General features: G+C 47.6%; 1 protein-coding gene across 1 annotated transcript in view; it reads right to left on the bottom strand.

The window, feature by feature from the left end:
- The window catches only part of LOC142574274 (sulfotransferase 1C2-like), a 47,985-nt gene extending 32,065 nt beyond the window's left edge, over positions 1–15,920 (bottom strand). The window contains exon 1 of the mRNA XM_075683398.1: positions 15,762–15,920. The gene's annotated coding sequence lies outside the window, so the exon portion shown is untranslated. The remainder of the gene's footprint in view (positions 1–15,761) is intronic.
- Between the last annotated feature and the right edge of the window lie 1,827 nt (positions 15,921–17,747).

Below are 17,747 nucleotides of genomic sequence, written 5' to 3' on the forward strand. Positions count from 1 at the left end.
AACATCATAACTTATTTCTTTTAGCTTTGGAGAACACGCGCGGCTGTAGACTCTCGTATGCTACCGATGGCATCAAAGCTCCAAGATTTGAGACCTGAACATGACTGAACAGGATGGAGAAAAATCGGGGAGCTCGACATTTGCCAATAACGACCATGTAAAGTGAACAGACGATGAAGATAAGGAAATCATAGGGGTAACTAAGTGTGGTCGGAATAGAAATGTGGAAAATAATGACGAAAAGAAAGAACTAAAGTGGGCAAATATGTACCTTTGGGATCCGAACCCATAACCTCGGCATTACGCGTGAGTTGCGCTACGTGTTGTACTATGGCGAAAGCCATCAATTCGACTACTGTCTTGATTGTTCACGTGCGCTAGGTCTAGGCATTTGAGTGCTATCAAATGCCACTCACCCCTATGGCAGGTGGATGAATTTTCGACTGATCCAGTGACTAAATTTGCTATTAGTTAGTTCCCTAAATCAGTTACCATTTTCAAGCAATCACATCAGTTATGGCGGGTTAAATGCTGGCAGTGAGAAGAAAACAAAGAGCTACTTATTTGAAGTTGATACACGTTATTTTCCTGGCAGTGTTGCAGCCAAGAACCTTTCTTGCGTACAAAATTTAATCAAACTCATACAGCGTTTACGAGGAGAAAGGTACGATAGGGAACGCCTCTCACATGGTGGACCAGAATATTTAAAATTTAAATGGCAAAAAAAAAACGAAAACAGAAGAACACGTTCACAGCTAGGTCTTCAATATACTTTACTTGAAAAGAACTTCATACACACCCCGGGGAATAAAGGAAGTGTTATGCTCTCGTAGACAGTGGCAAGACAACACGAAAAAAATCTAGAGTACCCGATGTTCGCGAAAGGATGTACTCACAGCCTTGTTAAATTCAGTCTAGAAGTTCTGCGACATGAAACTATCTGCCTGGCGACAACTTCAAAAGACAGTACATCCTCTCTGCCATGTCTCTGAATGTTAGCTGACTGTGAAAACTAGCCTGCGCTTCATTCTTATAGAACATCATCTGGCTAACGAACAACATGCCTAAACCAACAACCGAATAGATAAGTTGGAATATGTTGTTCAGCAGCAGGCAGCGAAGCTAGTCGAGTACGAAACTGAAGTAGGAGTAACAATCTCTTGATGCTCAGAATTGCGGAAGTTAGGGATGAAACGGAAACCAAACTGAAAGAACAAGTCCTCGATGGTATGTTTCAGAAAACCTTCGGAGTTTCTGTCAAGACAACTGAGAGAATATGCCGCATTTGTAAAGCGGAACCGGATAAGCCTGGACCCGTTATTATTATTTTTCGTTATCGTCAAGAGCAGGGTGTTCTAAAAGGGGGCGGGGAATAAACTTTTATTGTAGAACCAGCACTTTATGATGACCGGGCCTAAGCGTCCCATGAGGGGATGTCGAGGGCTTGCCTGGCCGCCGCCTCACAGCCGTGCTGGGTCGCCCAGGTTTGGTCGTCGAGGGCGGAGCCCCGCAGAGCCTCATGTAACCTCGAAGAGAGGGTCGTGGTGTTAATATGTGTGTAGTTTGCTGGACACTCCAAACAGCATATGCGGAAGCGTAGCTGGGTGAATGCCACAGCACCAGCAGTTGAAGGCAGTGTAAACGCGTGGGAATATAAGGTGGAGGCGGGCGGGTAAGGCGTACGTGTGTGTAGCAGACGCAGGGCGGTAGCCTGCGCCCAGCTGAACGTGGAGTGATGGGGAGGCAAGGTTCGGCGAATGAGGTAAAAGGCCTGAACGAGATCGTTATAAGTGGCCACTCTCGATTGTCCCTGGTGTCCAACTCGTCTCCAGTGACTCGGGCGCGGTTGACTAGGCCTTGCGCAGTGGAGTGGGTGACTCCGTTGAGAATGGGGAGTTGTGGGTGGAGAGTGCTCTAAGAATCTTTTTTTAAATTGAAACGCAACAACATTCGTGTCCGCCAAGACTATGCTAAAGAGAGAGTCGAAGCAAGCAGAAAATTATTGGAAAGCGCCGCATGGGCTGTGTCAAAAGGCACCAATGTTCAGCTTTTATACGATAAACTTGGAATAAACGACAAAACATACACTTGGGACCTCAGCCTCAGTGAGCGCATACCGTGTGATCTAGAACAAGAATGATTAGGTGAACGAAAGCAGAAAAATCCGGGCAGGGCGACCCGGATTGCTCACACAGACGACTCACACACTCTACTGGTAACACCAAGATCCTCACCCGCGCCACAGCTACGTTTCCCTGTTCTCAATGCCACAGCTTTAACAAGACTACTAATCTACAATTCCTGCTTCTTTCACAGAACCCTCAAGTGGTCTTGATAACAAAAACGTAAGTTCACTGTAACATGCCTAATGATGTAACGTTTCCTCCTGGATGTAAAATATAAAGAAAGAACCGTGATTGGCGCGGCAATGAGGTGTGTATCATATAAGAATCTCTGGGCACGAAGCCTTAGTTAAAACTGACAACCCCGGAAAGTTTAGTGCAAGATCACTTCTCAAAATATAGCTTATCTTGCCGGTACAATGTATGGGCCACCCTCGACTTCCCCTTATTTCTAGACGGATTGAGCACATTCTTGCGTAGCCAAGCCAATAGGAACGCACGGCTCATTATGGCCGGAGGCTTCAATCTATCACGTATAAACAACCTCGCCCACGGCTGCGTTGTAATGTCAAGTGCCGATAAATTATCATGTATAATGTTTTTTTCTTTATTCTACACAAAGTTGTTTGTCCAGACGCAAGAATAACGTATATATCACGATAATCTTTAAACCACGTGTTCCTATCCAGTAGTATAGAGAAATTATTCAGTTGCAATAGAGGATGACATATCTGATCACAAAATGATTGTAGTGTGTACAGCCGTTAGCAGGGTGCCTCGCACTAAAGGCTTTGTTGCGGTAGCGATAAATGATGCGCCGATGACAATACAATTCTTGATGTTTGAATTCTCGCTTGACGATCTTGAGCGCCAACAAAAAAGCAGCAGACTGGCCGTGGAATGAATTCTAGGCTCCGTAAATTACTGTGTCTAGCGATTTGTGCCATCGGGTAGAAAAAGAAATCACTGCAACAGCTTTCTTGAAACAACCGCCCCATTATTGACATGAAGAGAAAGCTAACGCCGCCTACGCAAAAAGAAAAGCCCCCGATGAAATATCCGCGTATAGCACTTACTTAAGGCGTACTCCGACGCAATCTACGAAGCATTTCTTCGGCCACACACTGACCGGCTTCTTAAAATGTTTCCCACCAAACTTCTGGAGCTGTTTCGGCAACAGAAAACATAACATTCAGTAAATAATAACCGGGACTGACACTCTGACAAACACAACAAAATTTCCGAAGAATTCCATTGTTTTTCTTAAATCTCTGTTTCGTAGCGACGCAAACATGAAGCTAGACGAACACCTAAAGTACATGATACGCAAGACAATGGAAAAACTGGTGATCTATTCAATTACACCTGAATTTAGAGCAACAAAGAAAAGTTCGGGTGAGCCCGTCGAGATTGGTCCTAAGTTTTTAAGCGCTAAGCGAAATTGATATCCTATTAACAAAAAATAATCTTCGAAAACCCACTGCCTACGCAGTCTTTGAAATAGGACGGGCGCAGTGACATTGTTATACCTGTATTCAAAGGCGGCGACCGCACATTCGTAGATAGTTACCATACTATTACACTCAAATGTATATGTTGTAATGTCATTACGCACATCATCGCCAAACCTATGTTAAATTTTTCTACAAGATAATTTGTTTTATGGATATGAGCATCGATTCCGAGTTGGACCGTCGACAATTACACAACTAATCGAAACAGTTGATGACTTCGCCGCAGCCATGGTTGCCCAGAAACAGATTGACGTCATTTGTATAGATTTTGTTAAACCATATAAGACAGTATATCATAATATGCTCGCCTACAAATTTTGAAAAATTGGCATCGACGAAAGCCTAGTGGTTGGGATAAAAATATTTAGCCGACCTGAAGCAGAGTGTGCGCTTGAGCACCAGTTAATACACTCAACTTCCAGTACCTCCAGGTGTTCATCAGGGTTGTGGGTTGGTTTCGCTCTTGTTCGCGATATATATATTTACGGGGATGTTGGGAGTATAGAAAGACTGTATTTACAATATATAAACAAGAGGAGTCAGAATAATCAAGATGGCTGCCCACCAAGAACACACAGCAGCCAGCGTCTAGCGATAGTCTTCTTCCTCTCTCTTCTTTCATCCTTCCGTAACGAGACCCCGGGTAGTCAAGCGCCGTCTCGGCGCATGGTAGGCCAAGAACTGCGAGCGAAGTATGGCTTCAGCCACGAAACGTGCACGACGTCAACAGGTGTCGGACTTGAGGATGCATCAAACTGTAGCGGTGAAATCTCGTAATTTACGTCGTTAACTTGACGTAGGACTTCATAAGGCCCTGTGTAGCGATAGAGAAGCTTCTGGGAGGGGCCAACCCGACGACATGGTGACCGAAGGAGCGCCCAAGCTCCTGAGCGCGAACTTAACATCGCGATGACACTGGTCATAACGCTATTAACGCGATAGCGTTAAGGAGCTCGTGTCGCAGAAAAGCCGGTGTCGTCGGCGTCGGTGTCGGTGTCGGCGTCCGCGGCGTTGGCCGTGAGCGATAAATCCCAGCAGGCACTTCATGAATAAAAAACGACTTGCAAGATGGGCTGGGTGGGAATCGAACCAGGGTCTCCGGAGTGTGAGACGGAGACGTTACCACTGAGCCACGAGTTCGATGCTTGAAAGCGGTACAAAAGCGCCTCTAGTGAACGCGGTGTTGCCTTAGAAACTAGCTGTTTCTAAGGCTCAGGCGTGCGTCGCTTGCTCAGGCGCACATTTCGTTGTCGCGCCGAACGCTGCGTTGCTCGACGCTCACCGCGTCCGATGCGGGGTGCGTAGTCGCTGCGCCGTAGCCCATTGTCTTACACCCCTTGGCGGGTCGACGGGAACGCTGTCGCGTTCCACTCTTGAAGGCGAAGCTTAAGCGTCCTCCAATTTTTTTTTGTATATGCTGCGAGGTTAATTAACGAGATCGGGCGACTTGACATGCCATGTCAGCGCGATCGATGACTGCACGAGCGCACTCAGTTGCAACACGTGGCAGAACGTGCAACACGTGAAACAGAAGGGAGCATGGTTTCTAACGGCAATGTGGGGTCGCCACCATACAAAATATAAGAGAGTGAATATCCTGCGGTGTCATGTCGGGCATCGACAGCATCTCTGTGATTGTTCGGTTGAGACGTTCCGTAAGACCGTTCGTTTAAAAGTGGTAAAGATGGACAGCTTGTGCTCAGTGAGGCAAGAGCAGAGGAGGTTGTCGACAACTCGAGACAAGAACAAGCGGCCGCGGACTGCAAATAACTGTCGAGGTGCACCGTGGTGGAGAATGATGCCGTGGAGCAGAAAATCGGCGACGTCTGTTGCGCAACTTGTCGGCAACACCTTTGTTATCACCTAGCGTGTCGTGTAATCAGTAACGACGGCGATCCACTTATTCATTCTAGTCGTCGGAAAACGGCTCAAGCAAGTCACGGCCCACGCGAAAGAACGGTTCAAAGGGAACTTCAGTTGGATGAAGTCGTCCAACAGGTGGCAGGCGTGGCTCGTTCCGGCGCTGACACAATTCGCAAGTTGTGACATAACAATGCAGAGATCGGTAGAGACCCGGCCAAAAGAACCGATGTAGTACGCGGTCGTATGTACGCAAAACTCCAAGGTGTCCCACCATCTGTGCATCATTAAGTTCTACGAGAACGACGGATCGCATATGACGATGGAGGACAAGGAGCAACTCAGGGCCATGAGGATTGATATTGCTGCAGTAGAGGATGGCATCGTGCAGCTCGACAATGGGTCACGTACCGTCTGTGATGCCAGATTGCACTCCGGCGATGATGGATTGTAAGGATGGGTCGCGCTGTTGTTCGGGGCGCCTGTCGGTCATGTCACTCAAAGACATCACGCAGGTCACCGGATCATGCGCAGTAGGCTCGGTAGGATCCACGGGGTAACGAGAGAGGCAGTCAGTGTCCTTGTGCAGACGTCCAGACTTATAGTTCACAATAAATGAAAATTCCCGGAGCCGTAAAACGCAGCGACCGAGAACTCCTGTTGGGTTCCGCAGGGGAGACAGCCAGCAGAGTGCGTGGTGGTCTGCAACAACTGAAAACATGCGGCCGTACAAATATGGCCGGAACTTGGTGACAGCTCTAACTGAGGCCAAGCACTACAGCTCGGTGATGGGGTAATTTCTCTGTGTAGGTGAAAGCAGGCGGCTGGCGTAAGCTATCACGCAGTCGGTTTCATTCTCTTGTTGGCGTAGTACAGCGTCTATGCCGTGGCCGCTTGCGTCTGTGTGGACTTCGGTCAAGTGCAGATGAATCAATGTGGGAAAGTGTGGCAGGGATGGTCAGAAAGCCGATGAGAACGGCGAACGTGTGAGCCTGCTCCGGGCTTCATGAAAGTCGCGTGTTCTTGTTTATAAGATCTGTCAAAGGCCGAGCAACGTCTGCGAAGTTTTTGACGAAAGGGCAAAAGTAAGAACACAGGCCGACGAAGCAGCGCACGTCAGAAGCAGAATTTAGCACAGGGAAACGGCGTACGGCGCGAACTTTTTCCGGATCTGGTTGGACACCGGATGCGTCAACGAGGTGTTCCAACACGGTAATCTGACGGCGCCCGAATTGACACTTCGTGGAGTTCAGTCGGAGGCGGCTTTTCGGAAGACCGCAAGAATGGCAGCGAGTCGGGTAAGCTGGTTGCCGAACGTGGGAGAAAAAACAATAATTTCGTCAAAGTAACAAAGACAGGTGGTCCATTTGTAGCCTCGCAGAAGCGAGTCCATCATACGTTCGTGTCGCAGGAGCATTGCATAGGCCAAAGGCCATGACTATAAACTGATATAAGCCATCCGGCGTGATGAGGGCCGTCTTGTCGCGCTCCATGTTAACAACTGAAATATGCCAGTAGTCGGATCGAAGATCGATGCACGAGAAGTATTTAGCTCCGTGCAAAATGTCCAAGGCGTCATGGTTGCGTAGTAGTGAGTAGACGTCTTCTCGCGTGATCTTGTTTAAGTGGTGATAATCGACGCAAAAACGCTAGGTATCATCCTTCTTTTTCACAAGGATGACAGGCGGAGCAGAAGGGCTGGTTGATGGATCGATGACGGCTTTGCGGAGCATTTTGTCCACTTCTGATTGGTTGACTCGACGTTCAGCATGCCATACACGATAGAGACGCCGGCAAATAGGATTTGTGCCTCCCGTGTTTGTACGGCGGTGAACAACAGATGCTCGGCCTAAAGGCCTCTCGCCAAAATCAAAGATGTCACGGTACGATTCGAGGAGGAAATGTATGTCCGTGGCTTGTGCTGTGGTGAGGTGAGGTGCAATCATCTTCGCGACGTCATCCGTTTGTAAACCAGAGTTGTGGATGCAATTGGCGCTAAGAAACCACTCTCGGCATTCAGACTTTCAATGTCAAATTCGGAAGTAGTAGAAACGATGGCCAAGAACATGCCGGCAAGGAGCATTTGAGGGCACAGGCTGAAATTACGAAGCGGAAGAACGACGCTGTATTAATAATCGCCACGATAGTATGCAGAAGAACAATGTTCCGACTCAAAAGGAGGTCGATTATGGGGTGAAGGGCACATTCACCCTCAGGAATCAGTGGCTGTAAGGTCAAAGCGACGTAAGTGACTACCTCAGGTGACAGACCCACATCTTGAAGCGAGCACAAGTGAGGAGAGGTGGTGCTAGCAGCATCGGCGAATTGAGGCAGTTCAAACTGAAGAACGCCGGTTACGGAATCGATGAGAGCGGTATGATTTGATAAAAATTCCAATCCAAGGATAATTTCGTGAGGGCAGTTGTCGATCACAGCAAAGAGAACAGAAGTGGGGCGGCAGGCTATACATGAACGCACAGTACCTATTCCAAGAACAACCAGCAAGCCGCCATCTGCCACACGAGGCACTTAGGCAGCTGCTAGGGTGTGGACCTTCTTTAAACGTCTACGTAGGCTAGCACTAATCACAGACACGTGGACTCCAGCGTCGAGGAGTGATTGAACAGGTACGCCTTCTATTTTAAGGTCAATTACAATTCTTGCGGTCACAGACAGAGGATTTGCTGCAGTAGTAAGCAATGCAGTACGACCACCGACGGCTGCATTTTTTAGTTGTCCGAAAGGGTGTGGTTAAAAGCCACACGGGACGAAAGGTGACGTGGCTGCGGCGAACGGGAAGATGGGCGAAGTGTTTGCGGTGAACGAGACTGGTGTCCAGGCGGCAATGATGAGCGACTCTAACACGTGTTCCTAGCAGAGTTGTCGGCGCTGTTAGACTTGGATGGGGGCGAAAGATTGCGTTCATTTACAGTAAAACGGCTCAAGTTGGTCGGCGTGCGACGTGTTGAGGGTCATGAGTTGTGACAGTATCGGCCAACATGACCAATGCGGCGACAGGTGACAAATATCGGCTGGTCGTACGCAGCTCTCCACTCAGTCGGGTTGGCATAACGCGGAGAGAAGCGTCGAGGTGACGCGAAAATTGTAGGAGGGCGTTCGTTGGCTCTGGGGTTGGCGACAGCACAGACCAACGTTTTCAAGTTCCTGGCGGACGATGGCTTCTACGAGGGGGAACTGAAAAAGGGGTAGCATCAGGGCTACGCGAACAGAAACTTGCGGGCGCCATCTCATCCAGTTCACGTCGACCGATTTGCACAACGTCCTCTGATGGCGACACGTGCTGCTGCGTGTGCTGGTCTTCACACGTCGACGTTGCGACAGAATTGGGAAGTCTGGCGATTGGTTGCAAGGCGCGTAGACTTTTGGCCTGCTTGAAATGTCGGCACGTTTTAATGACAGCATCAACCGTAGAGCAGCTTTTTCACATGAGCACATTAAAGGCGTCGTCAGCAATGCCCTTAAGCACGTGCCCGACCTTATCAGCTTTTGTCATGTCCTGATCAGCTTTACGACAAGTAGGAAGGAAGGAAAAAAGTGGAGAAGGAAAGGCAGGGAGGTTAACCAATTTAGCTCAACCGGTTTGCTACACTACACATGAGAGCGGGATAGCACAGCACATGCATTGTCAGTTCCAGTCCGTCACTTCTGCGTGGTACGTGGCATCACTCTCACAGCCGCTTCTATAAGCCCGTCTCTTTCAAAAACCGAAATAGTCCCTTCGTCGCATTCATCTGCGATGTCTTCTGTCGGCGATATCGGAAAATCGTTTCAACTGACAATGGTCTATTGTGAAGGTGCGCTAGAATGGACGCCAGGGACTGTCTCTGAACATTAAATTCAGGACGGTTGCACATAGTGTATTGTAGCGCCTCCTCGCAAATGCAAGCATTGCAGAGAGCGTTGTCGGCCATTCCAATGCGAAATGAGGGAGATTTCGTGAATGCCACCCCGAGCCATAAGTGTTAAAGCAGCCTCCCTTATGGCGTAGTACAGTTGGCATACAGACATCCATCAAAGAGGGCAGGTCGTATTGACGATTGCTCCTGTTGGTCTGGCAGATTGGTGTTCACCATAGAGACGACAAAGTGCCAGCACGTCTCGGATGTACGAGACATATGATTCCATGGGGGATTGGGCGCGGGAGGGCAGTTCCTCTTTTACGGCAATTTTCCGGCCGGGTGGTTTGCTAAACAACTCTGTCAACTTCTCTTTGCATTGGTCCCAGCTGGCTAGCTCCTCTTCGTTGTTTTCGTACTACACCTTTGGCGTGCCTCTTAGGTAGAACAATAGGTTAGCTAGCATATGCTTAGGGTCATATCTGATGATTTCATTCAAGCGTTCGTACATAGCCACCCACTCTTCAGCGTTGGCGCCATAGGTCCTGCAGAAAGTTCCAGGATCCTTGGGTTGCACAACCACAACCGAAGGTGACAACGACGCAGCTCGCGATGGTGACGTTGGAGGCGGCAACGACGTTGATCCCACGTGCTCACCGTCATTCATGGCGCGGAAGGTGATGCAAAGCCCACTACGGAGCTCCGTTTCCAGCCGTGGTACCTCGCACCTCCCACCAATTTGTTCTGTGGATGTTGGAAGTATAGAAAGACTCTCTTTACAATGTATATACAAGATGAGTCAGAGTAGCAAAGATGGCTGAGCACAACAACACGCAGCAGGCAGCGTCTTGCGATCTTCTTCCTTTCTCTTCTTTCATCCTCCCATAACGATATCAATGATATTCTTAGTGTAGTTGAATCTCCAGCATACCATTAAAGATTGTTTCTCTCTTAGTGTAATTGAACTACCGGTAATGTAGAAGCTTCTCCCGGAAGACTCCCTAATTTATTCTACCTTAGCCAACGTGCATGATCAACTCAGAATTAGCTATTGTCTAGAGAATATCTATCAGCGGTGCTGTCTTTGGGGCATGGAAATGAACTAGACTAACTCAGTATTTACGCATATCATAAAAAGTAAACGTTCTGCATTTTCACAATTGGTCGTAATTTATTATTTCATGCTAGTCAATTTAAATATTTAGGCATTACAATATTGCATACTTTGGCATGGCATACACATGAAGAAAACGAGTGCTCGAAAGCGAATCAGGGTACGCGGGGTATAAGGATGATTGCTTATAGAACTATCATTAGGCCGTTAGTAGAAAAATTGACAATCACTTAAGCACACGCTGAAGAGGATAAAGGCTAAAGCCTGCATGCTCACGAGACATTCATTACATTACTTGACATTTTCATTACAATGCGTTGTTACTAACTACTGCTTGCTTGCTCCGCGGAGCTCCTGGTTTCAAGAGCCTTAATTAACCATGCCTTAATTTCGCCCTAATAGCCACCTAAGGTCGAGAGTTCACCTGCCATCAAAGGCAGAGGGATAGAGTGCCGTAATTACCTTTATCTTAATTAGATGTGTCTAAAGAACTTTGCCTTATTTAACATCAACTATAGTTGGTTTGGCTCTTGATCTTCACGATGTCATTGGAATCCAACTTGGAGATACGACCGATTCACCCAAATCTCGATGTTGGGTAGTAGATTGAAGGGCCTTAATTAACCGCTCCTTATTAAGACCAAACGTCGTGAATTAGACTATCACCAAAGATTGAGGGTTCGACTCCCCCAAAGGTCCTGCGTTCCGCACTCGACCTCCAACACGGGAATTAGAATTCAACTTAGAGATATGGCCAGTTCACGCGTATCTCGAAGTGGGTTCGACTCCCCCAATAAATGGAGTGCTCAACTCCCACTACTGATTGTGGGTTGGAGTGCTTTAATAAATTCTATCCTTATTACCTGTGCCTTAATTCGCCTTAGTTAACACCCAAAGTGCAGTGGGTTTGACTTTCGACCTTCACAATGTAAACGGCAATCGAACTTGGCGGTATGACCGATTTGCCCATATTCTGAAGTGGATACGCCTTCCACCAACGGTCATGGGTTCGAGTGCCTTAATTACCTCTATATTTAACTGTGCCTTAATTAACTTTTCCTTAACACCGCAGGTAGTGCTGCCACTTGTTTGCCTCGGATTCACGCTTTCTGATAAAGTAATTTATCACCTAATTCACCCTAATTAATACTAAAAGTCGTGACTTCGACTTTTTCCAAAGAACGAGGGTTCAAGTCCCATGAAAGGTCGAGGCCTTAACTTTTCCTTAATTAACACCGCAGGTCGCGGGTTCAATTTCCAACAAGAGTCGAGGGTTTGACCCCCTATGAATTATGGTGGCGGAATTCGCCCTAAACAACATCCCAGGTAGTGGGTTCGACTCCTACCAAATGTCGAGGATGTCCCCTTATGAATTTCGGCGGCATAGTTCACCCTTATTAACCCCCCAGCTCGTGGGTTCGACACCTACCAAATGTCGGGGATTATACCCCATATGAATTTCGGTGGCATAGTTAACCCTTATTAACACCCCAGCTCGTGGGTTCGACTCCTACCAAATGTCGAGGGTTCAACCCTGTATGAATTTCCGTGGCATAGGTCACCCCTAATAAAACCCCTGGTCGTGGGTTTCGCTCCTACCAAATGTCGAGGGTTCGACCCCCTAAGAATTACGGTGGCTGAATTCGCCCTAAATAACACCGCTGGTCATGGGTTCGACTCCTACCAAATGTCGAGGGTTATCATCATCATCAGCCTCGTTACGCCCACTGCAGGGGTAAGGCCTCTCCCATACTTCTCCAACTACCCCGGTCATGTACTAATTGTGCCCATGTTGTCCCTGCAAACATCTTAATATCATCCGCCCACCTAACTTTCAACCGCAGGCTGTTACGGTTCCTTCCGCTTGGAATCCAGTCCGTAACCCCTAATGACCATCGGTTATCTTCCCTCCTCATTACATGTCCTGCCCATGCCCATTTCTTTTTCTTGATTTCAAGTAAGATGTCATTAACTCGCGTTTGTTCCCTCACCCAATCTGCTCTGTTCTTATCCCTTAACGTTACACCCATCATTCTTCTTTCCATAGCTCTTTGCGTCGTCCTCAATTTAAGCAGAACCCTTTTTGTAAGCCTCCAGGCTCCTGCCCCATACGTGAGTACTGGTAAGACGCAGCTGTTATATACTTTTCTCTTGAGGGATAGTGGCAACCTGCTGTTCATGACTTGAGCATGCCTGCCGAACGCACCCCAGCCCATACTTATTCTTCTGATTATGATCTGGGTCTGTGGTCACTACCTGCCCTAAGTAGATGTATTCTCTTACCACTTCCAGTGCCTCGCTACCTATCGTAAACTGCTATTCTCTTTCGAGACTGTTAAACATTACTTTAGTTTTCTGCAGACTAATATTTAGACCCACCCTTCTGCTTTGCCTCTCCAGGTCAGTGAGCATGCATGGCAATTGGTCCCCTGAGATACCAAGCAAGGCAATATCATCAGCAAATCGCAAGTTACTAAGGTATTCTCAATCGACTCTTATCCCCAATTCTTCCCACTCCAGGTCTCTGAATACCTCCTGTAACACGCTGCGAAAAGCACAGGAGAGATCGTATCTCCCTGCCTGAGGCGTTTCTTTATTGGAAATTTGTTGCTTTCTTTGCGGAGGACTACGGTGGCTGTAGAGCCGCTATAAATATCTTTCAGTATTTTTACATATGACTCGTCTACACCCTGTTTCCGTAATGCCTCCATGACTGCTGAGGTTTCGACTGAATCAAACTGTTTTTCGTAATCAATGAAAGCTATATATAAGGGTTGGTTATATACCGCACATTTCTCTATCACCTGATTGATAGTGTGAATATAGTCTATTGTTGAGTAGCCTTTTTGTTGGCACAAGTCTAAGGTGGTTCCTGATTCTATTTAGGATTACTTTAGTAAATCCTTTGTAGGCAACAGACAGTAAGCTGATCGGTCTATAATTTTTCAAATCTTTGGCGTCCCCTTTCTTATGGATTAGGATTATGTTAGCGTTCTTCCAGGATTCCGGTACACTCGAGGTCATTAGGCATTGTGTATACAGGGTTGCCAGTTTTTCTAGAACAATGTGCCCACCGTCCTTCAACAAATCTGCTGTTACCTGAACCTCCCCCAATTACCCTCCCCCTTTGCATAGCTCCTTCCGGCATTACTTGTGTGATTTCAAATTTGTCTAGACTATTCTCTCTCACATTGTTGTCGTGGGTGCTACTGCTACTGTATAAATCTCTATACAACTCCTCATCCATTTGAACTTGAACTTGAACGAGGGTTATAACCTCTATAAATTTCGGTGGCACAGTTAACCCTTATTAACAGCCCAGGTCGTGGGTTCGACTCCTACCAAATTTCGAGAGTTCACCCCCCTATGAACTTCGGTGGCATAATTCCCATCAATAACACCACAAGTCGTGGGTTCAACTCCTATCAAATGTCGAGGGTTCAACCCCCTGTGAATGTCGGTGGCATAGTTCACCTTCCTTAACTCCACGGGTCGTGGGTTCCATTCCTACCAAATGTCGAAGGTTCAACCCCCTATGAATTTCCGTGGCATAGTTCACCCTTATTATTATTACAGGTCGTGGGTTCGACTCCCATACAGGTCGAGAATTCGACTCCCTACGAAATTTGGTGCCATAACGCTGTAAATCGGATTTTTTGACTCATGAGCCATCTAAGGCTTTCGCTTTAATATGCATTGGTCGCTTGGTGCCCGCATTAGGAAGAAATAAGTTGAGGACATATTTAACGGCGCGCTTTGCGCACCATATGCTTCAAGTATCGCCGCTTAAGGTCACCAAAATTCAGCGTCGATTACGATGCTTCCTAATGTGAAATTTGAGCGTATCTGTATATATTTTTTCATATTGATTATGTTCGCTGACCCGGACAACCTGTGTCGTGCGGCACGATTCAACGGAGCTACGTTTGGCACGACTGCCTCGCTAATCGGGACATCGCGAGTGGAAGTTCGTGGATGATGCGTGGGGGTGATTCACAGCAGCTGCCGAAGACAACCTGCGCTCATGCAGCGCTTTGTTTCGATACCGCCGACACGTGGTAATCACGTAGCCATCATCGAACAAACGCCCCTCGTGCGCGGCACTACGCTTTTCTTGTCACGTTTTCGCCATACTCCGCCAAAGCGGAGGAGGAGGTCCTCCGCTTTTGTGTGTGCTCTGTCTTCGTTTCGTCGTTTTTTTTTTCATCCTAAGCTGTGCTTCGCGTTCGATCTCGCCTTTCGCTGTGTTCGATTACGAGGTAGGACTCCGACGCCGATGCTCGCCGCAGGAACGGGAGCCGAAGTCCGCCTCACATTCAGCGTTTTCCCGGCGTCTTCTGGCGTTGCGTTGCTTGGCGTCGACGCCAAGGGTGGCGCGCTCAACCAAGTGGCTTTGGCTCAACAGACAGCAGGAGAGGTTTTCTACAGCTAGCGGACATGTCCATTTCGTCTGCTGCTGAAGTGCTGATTGGGTGTGGTGCCTCGCTGCCACAGATGCGCAGCCCAGCGCAGCCGATCATAGCTTCAACAGCAGTCGAAATGGACAAGTCGACTAGGTGGACTCTTGCAGAATACCTCCCTAATGCCCCGAAATAAAATAAAGGTAGCGCCATCTCCTATCTTCTCCTCCTGTGCGCCCGTTCGCTCCTCCTACTCGGAGCCGAACTAGGAGACGCTCGGCGAATCAAACGCTGTCGCTGCGTGTAGCTCGCGCTTTTGAGACCGTATTTTGAGCGGACGTTATTTAACGTTACATCGTGACTGGCTGCCGAAACATCAAGAGAGGACGTCTGAATGTCGTTGCGCTTGGTTGGCTCGATTTCCTCTACTTATTAGCGCTGCCCCTCTCGTTTCAGCACCAACGAAGCGGCGAGAACACAGCGTTTCAGTTGCGTCTCAGGAACGCCGCACTAGACCACTTTCACAGATCGCTTGTCAAGATATGGGCCCGCGTTTCTCCCTTCAATGGTAACGCCGAGAATACAAAACGCGAAGCTATATCAGCAGTCGGCACTCCGTTGTCAACATCTCAGATAGCTGTCATGGTACGGTCGCCGCACCGCCACTGCTTCGTAACCTAAGCTAATACAGTGAAAAAAGTTTTGTTCGCATACATTGAGGCGAAACAAAGAGAAAGCCATCGAGGGTATAACTCAGTCGGCCAAAAAAGTTGAAAATAAACGCAGCGCGAAGATGACGCACTCAGGAAAGCGAAAAATAAATAAGCCACATGTAACAAGTACCAGCACATCACAAAAAAAACATTGTGATCAGGGAGGAAACGCTCACATACCTCACAAAGCCTGGACAATTGCGCCGGATTGAAATCAGCCCGGCTGATTATTTAAAACCAGACCTTGCACCGCACCGTAGCACGATTCGCAATTAGAATCCGGAAGATTCGCTTGCTGTCAGTTTTACGTGTACTGCAACCGAAGGCACAGTAACATGGCACCGCAAACACGGAACTACGCTACAAAAGCACAAAGGAGGCGCGAAACGTAGCGTCTGCGTATGTCGCTCACAATGTTTGACACCGCTGTGCCGGCGGAAACAAAAACAAGCAAGAAAAAAATCTGCACATCCCACGTACTATCGGAGTCGATGTAGGCGAAGCTTTGTTTGCTATTTGAATTCATGGACGTTATTCGGGGGTTATACATTGACGGCTTACTACAGTCGTGACGGGATGTGAAAGGTTACCTTTCCTGCAGGGGCGTAGCCAGGGGGGAGGCTTATATGGCTTCAGCCCCCCGCCCCCTCCTCCCCCCCCCCCCAGAATTTTTTTGTGCTGTCGTGCGCCGCCGACCAAAACAACCACCGGCGCTGGAAATCGTGGTGGATTTTGTCCAGAATGTCCTTTTCAAGCTCGAAAAGATATTTCAGCGACAACATTGAGAAATCGCGCTGGGTTTCGCGGCGACGCCCACGCACCGGTAATCACATGACCAGGAAGTTTCAAGGGCGTTTTTATGGTGAGCTGGGTTCTTCGCGGCGCCTGGCGAAGGCCGCGAAATCTACGGAGCGCATGGATTTCAATTCTGAAACATTATGGGAATAAAGTTCTGATCAATTTTGATGCGAAAAGTGCATTGGAATTTCCAAGGTAGTGCTGTAGGTTTCCAACTCTGGAACTTTGTGGGTTTATTGCTGTTATTGGCATTTGCATGTGCCTAAACGTATGCCTATGGTTCTCTGTGGATCAAGGGTCACACGTTTTCTTCGATATTCCGTCGGTACATTACTTCAACAGCGCTTCAACAGTACATACAGTACTTCAACTGTGTTGAAGGGGAGGTACACGAGATACCCCTAGATTGCGGCAAGTCATACGTCGGACAAACGGGATGTTGCATTAGTGACAGACTGAGTGAGCACGCTAATAGTATCGGCAAGTGCGACAAGGCGAATCTTCCTGCGCACTGTAAAGAATGTCGTGGTACGCCATGCTTTGAACAAGTATTGATTCTTGGCAAAAGTACGGACCAAACTGCAAGGAAGTTGTTGGAATCGTTTCATATTAAAAAGAAAGGGTCTGATTATGTCAGCGATACATCTATCGTATTATATTCCGCAGAAATGTGCTTTATCCAAAGTATGTTGTCATGACCATGCTGTTCTGTCACACCTTGGCTCGCTGCGCATGAGCGGAAGTTGTCTTTTCTTCTATACGTGTTTTCATGCTGTAATTAAGCAGTTCGTAGTTTAGCGTTTCACTGTCTTCCTTTTTTAGCGTTTAGCGTTTCACTGCCAAAATGAGTTTTGCAATATATACGAGGTTGAGTCAAATGAAAATGATCGAGTGAGAATATATGGCAAACGGCCAGTACTATATTAAAGAGTAGTATCCATGAGTATTTATACATTTGTTCCACTGACAAAAGAGTCGCGTGATTCCCGTGTCATAAAACTCCGTGGGTTGCTGCTTCAAAAATTCTGTGACTGACTCTTTCACGTTGCAGCGTTTCGCTCTTGAACTTTGGCAGTTTATGCTAACCACATCAACGACGTGGGCTCGTGCATTGTCGTAGAGCAAGATGACCCCATTCCTGAATTTTATACGTCGTTTGTTTTTGATAGCGACACGTAGCTGATCCGGCCTTTCAAAATATCGGGAACGATTGATAGTCTCTCCAGGTTTCGCAAATTCAAGCAGTAATAGCCCCTGACGATCAAAAAAAAAAAGTCATCAACACGTTTCCTGCGGAAATGACGATCTTTGCTTTCTTTGGGGGCGGTGAGTTGGAATGTTTCCACTGTAAGCTTTGCCGTCGTGCTT

This window comes from Dermacentor variabilis, chromosome 3 (assembly GCF_050947875.1).
Source record: "Dermacentor variabilis isolate Ectoservices chromosome 3, ASM5094787v1, whole genome shotgun sequence".
In the NCBI taxonomy this organism is placed as follows: Eukaryota; Metazoa; Arthropoda; class Arachnida; order Ixodida; family Ixodidae; genus Dermacentor; species Dermacentor variabilis.